General features: G+C 34.4%; 1 pseudogene; it reads left to right on the top strand.

Moving 5' to 3' along the window:
• The first annotated feature begins 9773 nt into the window (after positions 1-9773).
• Positions 9774-10154, top strand: LOC104660588 (annotated as a pseudogene).
• Positions 10155-10360: the final 206 nt, after the last annotated feature.

Below are 10360 nucleotides of genomic sequence, written 5' to 3'. Positions count from 1 at the left end.
GGATTGGTCACTCACTATGGGAAGCTCATAACAATAAAACAAAGACTTAGTGGACCTTTGTATTCTTCTCCTTCCTTTATTTGTTGAAGAAACTAGGCCATTGGCCTTGTAGAATTTTTCACAACTAGATGCTTCTAATTTCATCCCTGCGTTGTTATTTCATATGATCCTTTAAAACTTGTACTTCCTTGAAACTGCTGCTTAGGTTCCAGAGACTTTGTCAGATTCAGATTCAGATTCAGATTCAGAGATTCAGGTTCTTTTTTGTGTTCTCAAGAATAGTTCACTGGTAATGCTATGTGTATTTCCCATAGCATATCATCAAGAAGCACAGGATGGGCCAGGTGCTGTGGCTCACACTTGTAATCCCAGCAGTTTGGGAGGCCGAGGCAGGTGGATCACTTGAGGTCAGGAGTTCAAAACCAGCCTGGCCAACATGGTGAAACCCTGTCTCTACTAAAAATACAAAAACAATAGCTGGGCATGGTGGCAGACGCCTGTAATCCCAGCTACTTGGGAGGCTGAGGCAGGAGAACCGCTTGAACCCAGGAGGCGGAGGTTGCAGTGAACTGAGATGGCGCCACTGCACTCCAGACTGGGTGACAAAGTGAGACTCTGTATTAAAAAAAAAAAAAGAAAAGAAAAGAAAGAAAAAAAGCAGCACAGGATGTTCTTCATGATGTTAAGTTGATCAGTGGGTTAATGGGTTAACAGCCTGATCTATCTTCCATAGAATTCTCATCAGCCTTTCATCTAATGGTGTTTTCAGTTGCTGATGATAATAGACCTATATAGGTCTATTATTTGTACTTGAGTTTGCAAAATGGTAATGTTCTGCCTATTCTTCTTCATTGATTGACTGGAATTCTTATCATATATCCCTTTACTCTGATGCACAGTCATGTAGGAAAGACAAGAAAAATTCTTGATTCTTTTACATTATGTGCCAATTTTCAGAATAGAATGATAGCCTAATAACCTCCCTAGTTAACTGGACAGATTGTGTTCATTTACTTTCATTAAGATCTCATGGATTTTTAGCACACCTGATGTGTTTCAATTCATCACATCACTGTTCTTTTTAATGCTCATATTGCTCCAGTTTTGACCACTTGGAGCCCCTAGCCAAACTGTGTGTTCCTGTGTGCATCTGAACCCAGAATTCTCTGATAGTCCCTTATTCTTCAGTTACAACAAGATATTCCAGACTCATCGTGTACATTTACTACCCCAAATCTAGAATCTGTCATTTTCCAAGAAGCCTTGGTTCTTTCCATTGGGAATTACAGGTCATGCAACATATAACAGCATTTAAGTCAACCAGGAATTATATGTAAGATTGTGGTCCCATAAGATTATAATGGAGCTGAAAAATCCCTATGACCTAGTGATATCATAACTGTCATGCCATCATAGTGCAATGCATTACTCATGTGATTGTGATGATGCTGGTGTAAGCAAACCTACTGTACTGCCAGCTATATATACAAGTCTAGCACATATAATTATGCATAGCACATAATACTTGATAATGATAATAAATGACTGTGTTACTGGCTTATGTTTTTACTATACTATACTTTTTATTGTTATTTTAGAGTGTATTCTTTCTACTTATAAAATAAGATTAACTATAAAACAGCCTCAAGCGGGTCCCTTAGGAGATATTCCAAAGGAAGGCATTACTATCATAGGAGATCGCCCCTGAAGACCTTCCAGTGGGACAAGATATGGAGATGGAAAACATTGATATTATTGATCCAGACCCTATGTAGGCCTAGGCTTATGTGTGCATTTCTGTCTTTGTTGTTAATAAAAAAGTTTGGAAATTAAAAAAGAAAAATTAATAATAGAAATAACCTTATAGAATCAAGATATTAAAGAAAAAAGTATTTTGTGCTAGGTGCAGTGGCTCACGCCTGTAATCCCAGCACTTTGGGAGGCTGAGGTGGGCAGATCATGAGGTCAGGAGATCGAGACCATCCTGACCAACATGGTGAAACCCCATCCCTACTAAAATACAAAAAATTAGCTGGGCGTGGTGGCACACACCTGTAGTCCCATCTACTTGGGAGGCTGAGGCAGGGGAATCACTTGAACCAGGAGGCGGAGGTTGCAGTGAGTAGAGATCGCACCATTGCCCTCCAGCCTGGGCAACAGAGCGAGACTCCATCTCAAAAAAAATAAGGAAAGAAAAAAAAAGTATTTATATAATTGTACAACATGTTTGTGTTTTAAGCTAAGTGTTATTACAAAGGTGTTCAAAAGCTAAAAAAAGAAAACATTTTGTAAGGTAAAAAATTACAGAAAGTGACAGCCAATTTATAATTTAAGAAAGTAAAATTGTTTTAAAAATAAATTTAGCATAGCCTAAGTATACAGTATTTACAAAGTCTACAGTAGTGTACAGTAATGTCCTAGGCCTTCACATTAACTCACTCACTGCCTCACCCGCAGCAACTTCTTGTCCTGTCAGCTCCATTTATGGTAAGTACATATGGTAAGTACAGGTGTACCACTTTTTATCTTTTATACCATATTTTTACTACAACATTTCTATGTTTATATTTGGATACACACATACTCACGTCACAATTGCCTATAGTATTCAGTACAGTGACATGCTGCACAGGTTTATAGGCTGGGAGCAATAGCAATAATAGCAATACATCCATATATCCTAGATGTGTAACAGGCTATATCATCCAGGGTTGTGTAAGTACACTCTGTGATATTTGCATGATGACAAAATCGTATGAAAATGCATTCCTCAAAATGCATCACAGTTGTTGAAAGACACATGACTTTTTACAGACCACAATCTGAAAACTAGGTGTGCTCATTGATACTGAATAAATCAATGTTCTGGCCCTTTTCAAGAAAAAACAGTTACGTTAATAAGTTCATATTGATGTTTCCAATTCAAACTTAAGGGGTAGTATACTTTACATATCATTTTTTATTTTATGCTGAGACTTTTGATCCCTGTTATCATTTACATAATTATTTACTTTATCCTATTACATGTAGTTTCAAAGCAGCAATACAACTGTATTTTTAAGAATTTTATTATTAGTTGAAATTTAACATATCGTCAATACTGTCTTCAAATCCATTTAAGTAATTTTGCTAGATACTATTATACTCCTCTCTATGGTGATTGATCCATTTTATCTCTGCATCACAAAATATGAGTGCTGTCTCCCCAAACTTTTATATTTTTTTCAGTCTGATAAGAAATTCCGTATCAGTTTAGTATTTGAAAAAGCATTCTCCTTTGTCAACTTACGTATTTTATTTCAGCTACTAGAAACATTATTCTGAAAAAGAGACCCATAGGCTTCACCAAACTGCCACAATGGGAGGATTAAAAATGAGCCCCTGGTCGACAGGGGCTTTGTGTGGGCATTTTTAACAGCAGAATTCTACCAAGGAAATGATTGTGAGCAAGGACTCTTCCATGGTAGAGAGTCAATTTCATTTTAATTTTTTCTTAATTCCTTAATTTATCTTATGAGCTAGATTGACATCTTTTAATTTGTTTAAGGCCATTGCATTTTTTTTTTTTTGAATTGTCTGTTGTTATCTCTTGCCCATTTTTCTATAGGTTTTTTCTTCTACTTTTATAGTTTTCTGCTTTACTTTTAGACATTTTTCTGGAACTTGCAATATTTTGTGATATGGATTACAAATAGATTTTTCTAAATTGTATTTTATTACCATATTTATTGTTCTTTTTTCCCTTGGGTAAAAGTAATTTTTGTTGTGTTTTAGTAGTAAAGTACATCCTTCTTCCACTTATCACTTCTGATTTGTGAGTTATAGATACAAAAGGTTTCCCACTCCCAGGTTATTAAGAGATTCATCCTTCTTTCTTGTAACCCTTGTATGTATACTGTTAGTCATTTGTATGTTTATCTGTTTCTTCATTTTACATTTACTTCTTTGAGCCATTTGGTTTATCATGTTGCTCAGTGTGAGGAATGGATTCAATTTAATTATTTTTTTCCAAATAACTTGCCGTTATTTGAACATCGCTTGTTTGAAAGTCCATCTTTCCTTCACTGATTTGAGCTGTATTCTTTTCATATTGTATCCTATTGCAGAGATATCCATGTGCAGTAGGGTCTTCTCCCGGATGTGGTAGTTTGTTTCATTGGTCTTTCCATTTGTTCTTATGCTAATAACACTTTTTAATTGCTGTATTTTTACATTATGTTTTTTTCACCTGGTGGGACTAGCTTCTCATTCAGTGTGTTTCTGGGCACTCTTGCTTACCCCTCCAGATGGATTTTATGATCAGTTTACCTAGTTTCAAAGAAAACAATAATCAGATAATATTTTCCCCAGGCTTATATAAATTTATAAATTAACTTATGGTCTTCTCTATCTCCTCATTCTCCTTGTTCAATTGCTTTATAATTTTGGGAATAAAATTAGCACCTGTTCAATATAAAATTATTCAGTCAACACAAAAAACAAAAAGAGAGTAAAAAAATCATTTAAAGCTCAACATTCATGAATGAATTTATAACATGAATTGAACACCACTGTATTTGCATGTACATATCTACATATATGCCATAGGTGAATATCCAAAAATAGAATGTTACATAATATGTATAGGTAGATAAAAATAATTCTATTGAAATGGCATATTTCTATTCATGCTGTATACTAAATTTTAAGGACCACATCTCTTTTTCATAATTGTAATGGAGGAAAGTGGAAACTGACATGAAACTAAAACCATCAATGGGTTTGAGAAATAGTTTTTGATCAGTAGAAATATTCTTCAATGTTTCCTCTAAGATTAGAGAAGAAATTTAAAACAATATTTAGATGTTGAAATTATTTTTAAAAAGAGATGAGCACTTATCTAACTGCTATTTTAGTGGTGAAAAAATTAGCACTCTCATACATCTTCCTAACCCTTTTTCCTGGTTTTACTGTTTGGCTTTTTAGTTAGACATATTGTGCTTTTTATGTCTCAAGGTTTATACAATTTTCTAACCATTCTGTATTACCTGCGGTTGTTCGATATTAAGGTTATTTTCAAATAGATTCAATCTGTGCATCCAAGTTATCTTACTGTATGTCTTCTTCTAAGTTTCTTATTTTGATTTATCTCTTGAGAGAATTTCATCGTATTTTATAAAAAGGTACTAATTGAGACCCAGTTGGCTGAGGTCTTTCATATTTGAGACTATCCAGTGGTTGCCTTCATTCTTGGAGATCTTGGTCACTTATAATGAGATTGAGTTGTGTTAGTGGAGACGAGGTTACATTGCAGAAACAAACTACCCTCAACATCTTAGTGTCTTAGCACACCAAAAGTTTCATTCTGCTCTACACAGTTACTCAGAGAGAATGTCAGGAAACAGAGGGTTGTACCTGCTTTTTCCAGAATATATGACACCACATCTGCCAAGGCAGTGGAAGACAGAAAGCAGATAATTTATAATCATTTTTAAATGCCTGGGCTTTCCAGTGGCACAGGTTCCTTTGTATATTATTGTTTAGGCAGCACCTGCCACACAGCCTCAGCCTAACTGTAACAGAGGCTGGAAAACACATAGCAAGTTTGGAAATAATTACTACCTACATCTCTGGGTCAGTGTAAACATTGTAGTCATATAATGATACAAAGATATCTCTAGCAATGATTTTATTTTTCCCTTGTAGTTTATTTGCTTATATTTTCCAGATGTCTTAAAAGATTTTACTTATTCTCAAAATTTAGGTCATAATTAGAAGAATTATCATGTAAGTAGTAATCATTGCTTCTCTAAAACAGAGAATTTTCTTTTGTGTCAAACTCAGATTTCTCCTTTAGTTCAGCAAATTCTTATTTTGTTATACATCAGAACATTTTCTCCATTTCATATGTTAAGGGTTTATTTTAACAGCTTTGAGATATTGTTGATATACAAACTGCTGCAAATATTTCATGTGCAAAATGTGATAATTCTGGACAGTATGTTGAATTTTTACAGCACAAACAATCTTTTCCATATAGTCATTTATTTTCATTTTCCTCGATCTGCCCATGTTTTTCTTTTGAAATTTCCATGATTATTTTATTTTTCTTCATCCTCAATAGATTTGATTTTTTGATATCTCTATTCTGTTTCTGTCTGCTTATAAGTTATTTAATTAGTGGTATAAAATTATTAGTATAAGTCATTTAAAACTCTCAATCCAACTTTGCTTTAATATCATTCCATTGTTTAACCATGTCTCATTTGAGAAGTTTTCATGGTATTATACCTTTATTCAAATCTTGAACATGAAAAACAAAGTGAAATTATCTTTTTATCTCTTATGTTTTCCAGATTTTTTATTTGTATTCTGCATGTTGTTTTCTTTCCTCTCCTTTCCCTTTTTCTCCCTTCTTTCCCTTCATTTCCTCCCTTTTCTACCTTTCCTCTCTTCTCCCTTTCTTGTTTTGTAGATTGTGAGCAAATTTGCCATGACATTTCTTTTCATTTCGATCATGCATTAGTGCAAGCTTCTTTGTTTAGACTTTCTATTTTCTCTAATTCAATACACGTGAATTCATCCTTCTCCACATGGCTATGACTGCAGACTATTTGCTATTTTATCAAATTTTCTGAGACCTAAGTTGTGAGGCTGCATGGAGTAGGGTTGTGAGGAGCCCAGAGAGGATTATGTATAGTTTTTGTTGGAAAACTGGGCTCTATACTTCCTTCTGACATTTTGTTAAGGATGTCAGAGCTTCCATTACCAAGTGGGATGTGCTCTTTATTTTTAAACATGGATGCTTATTGGCTATAGATAATTCCCCCAATCCAATGATAACCCCTAGAGGCTTTGCTTCCATAAGTAGAATCAGCCTTGTAGATGACAGCTCTTGTTTCACCAGCTACCACTGGCAACATTTCCTATATCCCACATTAAGAAAATAACAAAGAAGATGGTATTTTCTCAGGTCCTTAAGTAAACCTTAGACTATTTTACCAGATTAAGAGATAGTAGTCACCATTCTCAAGTTTTTTTCTCTTCTTAGCTGTCACTTTTGGAAATGTGCAACTGTGGTTGTCCTCCTTATTTTGCCTGCTGCTGCACAGGTTTTAAAATGTTGCTGTTGTCATTTTCATTAAGTACTGGGGAGGGGGTTCTGTGATCTGGATTCATCTCACCATCTTTACTCAGAAATTCTCAAAGATGTGTTTCTGAAAAAGTGAATCCAGAACAACGTGCAGCAGAATCTCCTGGGATGCTTAAACGTAATTTTTCCTGACTTTCATCTGAGATAGATATACTGAAACGGAATCTCTGGGAATGAGGTCTACTTGTATACATTTTAAGAAGATTCCCCAGCACGTACTTGTCATACTAAAATTTGAAAATCCCTGGCTATAAAGTCCTATTAAACCTCTCCTCCTGTTTCCAATCCAGAAAAGGGTCTAAAGGTAGTTAGTATTTCTTTTCCATTAATTTTGGAAAGCAGCAAAACTTTATCTAAATAAGTTATTTGTAACAAGAAATCCTCTTTGTATTCAGGGATGCCCACAATTCCACGCATATCTGCTCAGTCTATAAGACATATTCTTATTCCAGACAGCTCTTTAGATAAAAGGAAAATATACATAAAGTGCTGATGTCTGCATACCCAGAGGCCCTGTTAGTGTTAAATAATCATAATCTAAGTTAATGTCTGGATTTGTACATAGCAAAAGTATGCAATAATTAGTGCCTAGTTTTAAAGCTCTTTTGCCTGTAGGTTTCTTGAGAAATGAAGATGGATTGTATCACGGGTGAACCACAGGGAGTTCAGAAAGAACAAAATGAAGTGTTTGCCGTTCAACATATTTATTTCTATTTCAGAAAACTGCAATATTGTTCATCAGTATTAATTTTATATACAGAGCAAAAATCTTATAATCTATATTTTCTCACAAAATGTGTCTGATTATATTGTTTATGTAGTTTTTGAAATCCTGTATTAAAATACTAAATATTTATACATAAAGCAAAGAAAGAAAATACAAACATAGGTTCTGTTCTGGTCAAAATTATGATGGAAGCAGTAGCTGCAAAACTGGCCTTCACCTTCTTCCCCTCCATGGATGTTTATCCCCCATGCTGCCACTAGAACCCCCCTTTATAAAGACTACTTTCCTTACAGAATCTGGCCTTTTCTGTGGCTCATGTGATATAGTTCCATGTACTACCTTTCTTAGAAATATTAGAACATAAACCAAGTTTACTTAGGTGTCATTAATCTTTGGATACAAATGAAGTTAATTTCTTTAAAAAGACAAATGAAAATTGAAATACAAATATTCTTACAGTAAAGTGGATATTTAATGTGTATAGAAGTATAATATATAATAAGATCATCAGATAGGATGGGTGAATGTAATTAGACTTGGTGATGTTTTATGTATACAATATTAATTCTAAGTACATAGTGATAACTCAAGAATGCATATTTTATTCCACAGAAAAATTTCTAAAAATTAACGAAAAGGGGTATAGCCAAAAAGCCAAGAAAATAAATAAAACGGAAGGCCACCACTACCACTGCCACCACCACCACCACCATTTGATTAGATAAAGAGGCCTAGAAAAGAGGAAGAGAGACACCAAAAGCAAAAGCAAAATGAACACAAAAATCAGATGGGACAAATAGTCAACTAGTAGCAAGATGATAGACTTAAATCTGTCAATTATTACATCAAAAATTAATAAACTAAACATTTCAATTAAAAGGTAGATATTACTCTGAATAAAAAAGCAACATTTAACTATGGGCTATCTGCAAGAGATGTAGAATAAATGTGATGACACAGATAGGTTAAAAGTAAAAAACTGGAAAATAACAAATTGGGTACAGTGTACACTGCTCAGGTGATGGGTGCATCAGAATCTCAGGAATCACCACTAAATAACTTATTCATGTAACCAAACACCACCTGTTCCCCAAAAACCTATGGAAAAAAAAAAAAAAAGAAAGAAATCATGCCTATAGAAAGCAAACTATTGTGTCTATGTCAAATACTGCTGACTCCAAGCTAAGGAGTATTACGACAAACAAAGGTGGGTCATTTAATCACGACAAAAGGATTAATTTAAAAGGAAAATGTAGCAATATTAACTTTGTATGTGTTTACTAACAGATTTTCAAAATATACCAAGCAAAAGCTGATAATTTAAAGGGAAAAATAGATGAATTCACAACCAGTTGAATATCTTATTGTTATATGTAGGACAATCCGACAAAATGATCTGCAAGGAAACAGATATTTGGACATTAGTTACAAACTGACGTAATCAACTTTTGGAGAAAACTACAATCAACAGTGGCAGAATGCACGTTCTTTTCAAGAGCACGTGGAAGATGCACAATGAAAGAAAATAAATTGTGAATCTCAAAAATTTCAGTTGCTGAAATTTTACAGAATATATATTATTTGGTCACAAAAGAATTAAACTAAAACAAAGCAAGAGCACATATGGCAGACATCCAAATATTTGGACATTAAACCAGAAATTTCTAACCTATGAAACAAAAATCACCCAGGCATATAGAAATCATAACAAAAATGTAGCATATCAAGATTTGGGGGATAAAATCTACAAAAAAGCATTTTGTAGAGAAAAAGTATCATTTAAATACCTATATTAGTAGAGAAAAAGGTTTAAAATCAATTATTCTAAATTTCTACTCTAAAAAGCTAGGAAAACCTTTTTGTCCGACATCTTAGCGAGACTGTGGTGTCTGCTGCTGCTCTCCGAGCTTTGCAATGCCACCCAAGGATGACAAGAAGAAGAAGAACGCCAGAAAGTTGGCCAAGAAAGACAAAGACCCAGTGAACAAATCCAGGGGCAAGGCCAAAAAGAAGTGGTCCAAAGGCAAAGTTTGGGACAAGCTCAATAACTTAGTCTTGTTTGACAAAGCTACCTATGACAAACTCTGTAAGGAAGTTCCCAACTATAAACTTACAACCCCAGCTGTGGTCTCTGAGAAACTGAAGATTCGAGGCTCCCTGGCCAGGGCAGTCCTTCAGGAGCTCCTTAGTAAAGGACTTATCAACCTGGTTTCAAAGCACAGAGCTCAAGTAATTTACACCAGAAATACCAAGGGCAGAGATGCTCCAGCTGCTGGTGAAGATGCATGAATAGGTCCAACCAACTGTACATTTGAAAAAATAAAACTTTATTAAATCAAAAAAAAAAAAAAGCTAGGAAAAGAATTAATTCAATGTGAAATAAATTGAAATAGGTCGTAATATGCATAAGAACAGAAAGCAATGAAATAACACAGGCACACAATTATCTAGGGCTGCTCTTTGAATGAATAAATAAAATTAATCCTTAGTAACCTCAATCA

The sequence above is a fragment of the Rhinopithecus roxellana genome, chromosome 17 (genome assembly GCF_007565055.1).
Source record: "Rhinopithecus roxellana isolate Shanxi Qingling chromosome 17, ASM756505v1, whole genome shotgun sequence".
NCBI lineage: Eukaryota > Metazoa > Chordata > Mammalia > Primates > Cercopithecidae > Rhinopithecus > Rhinopithecus roxellana.
The sequence above is the reverse complement of the archived record's forward strand: the minus strand, read 5'-3'. Positions and strand labels throughout refer to the sequence as shown.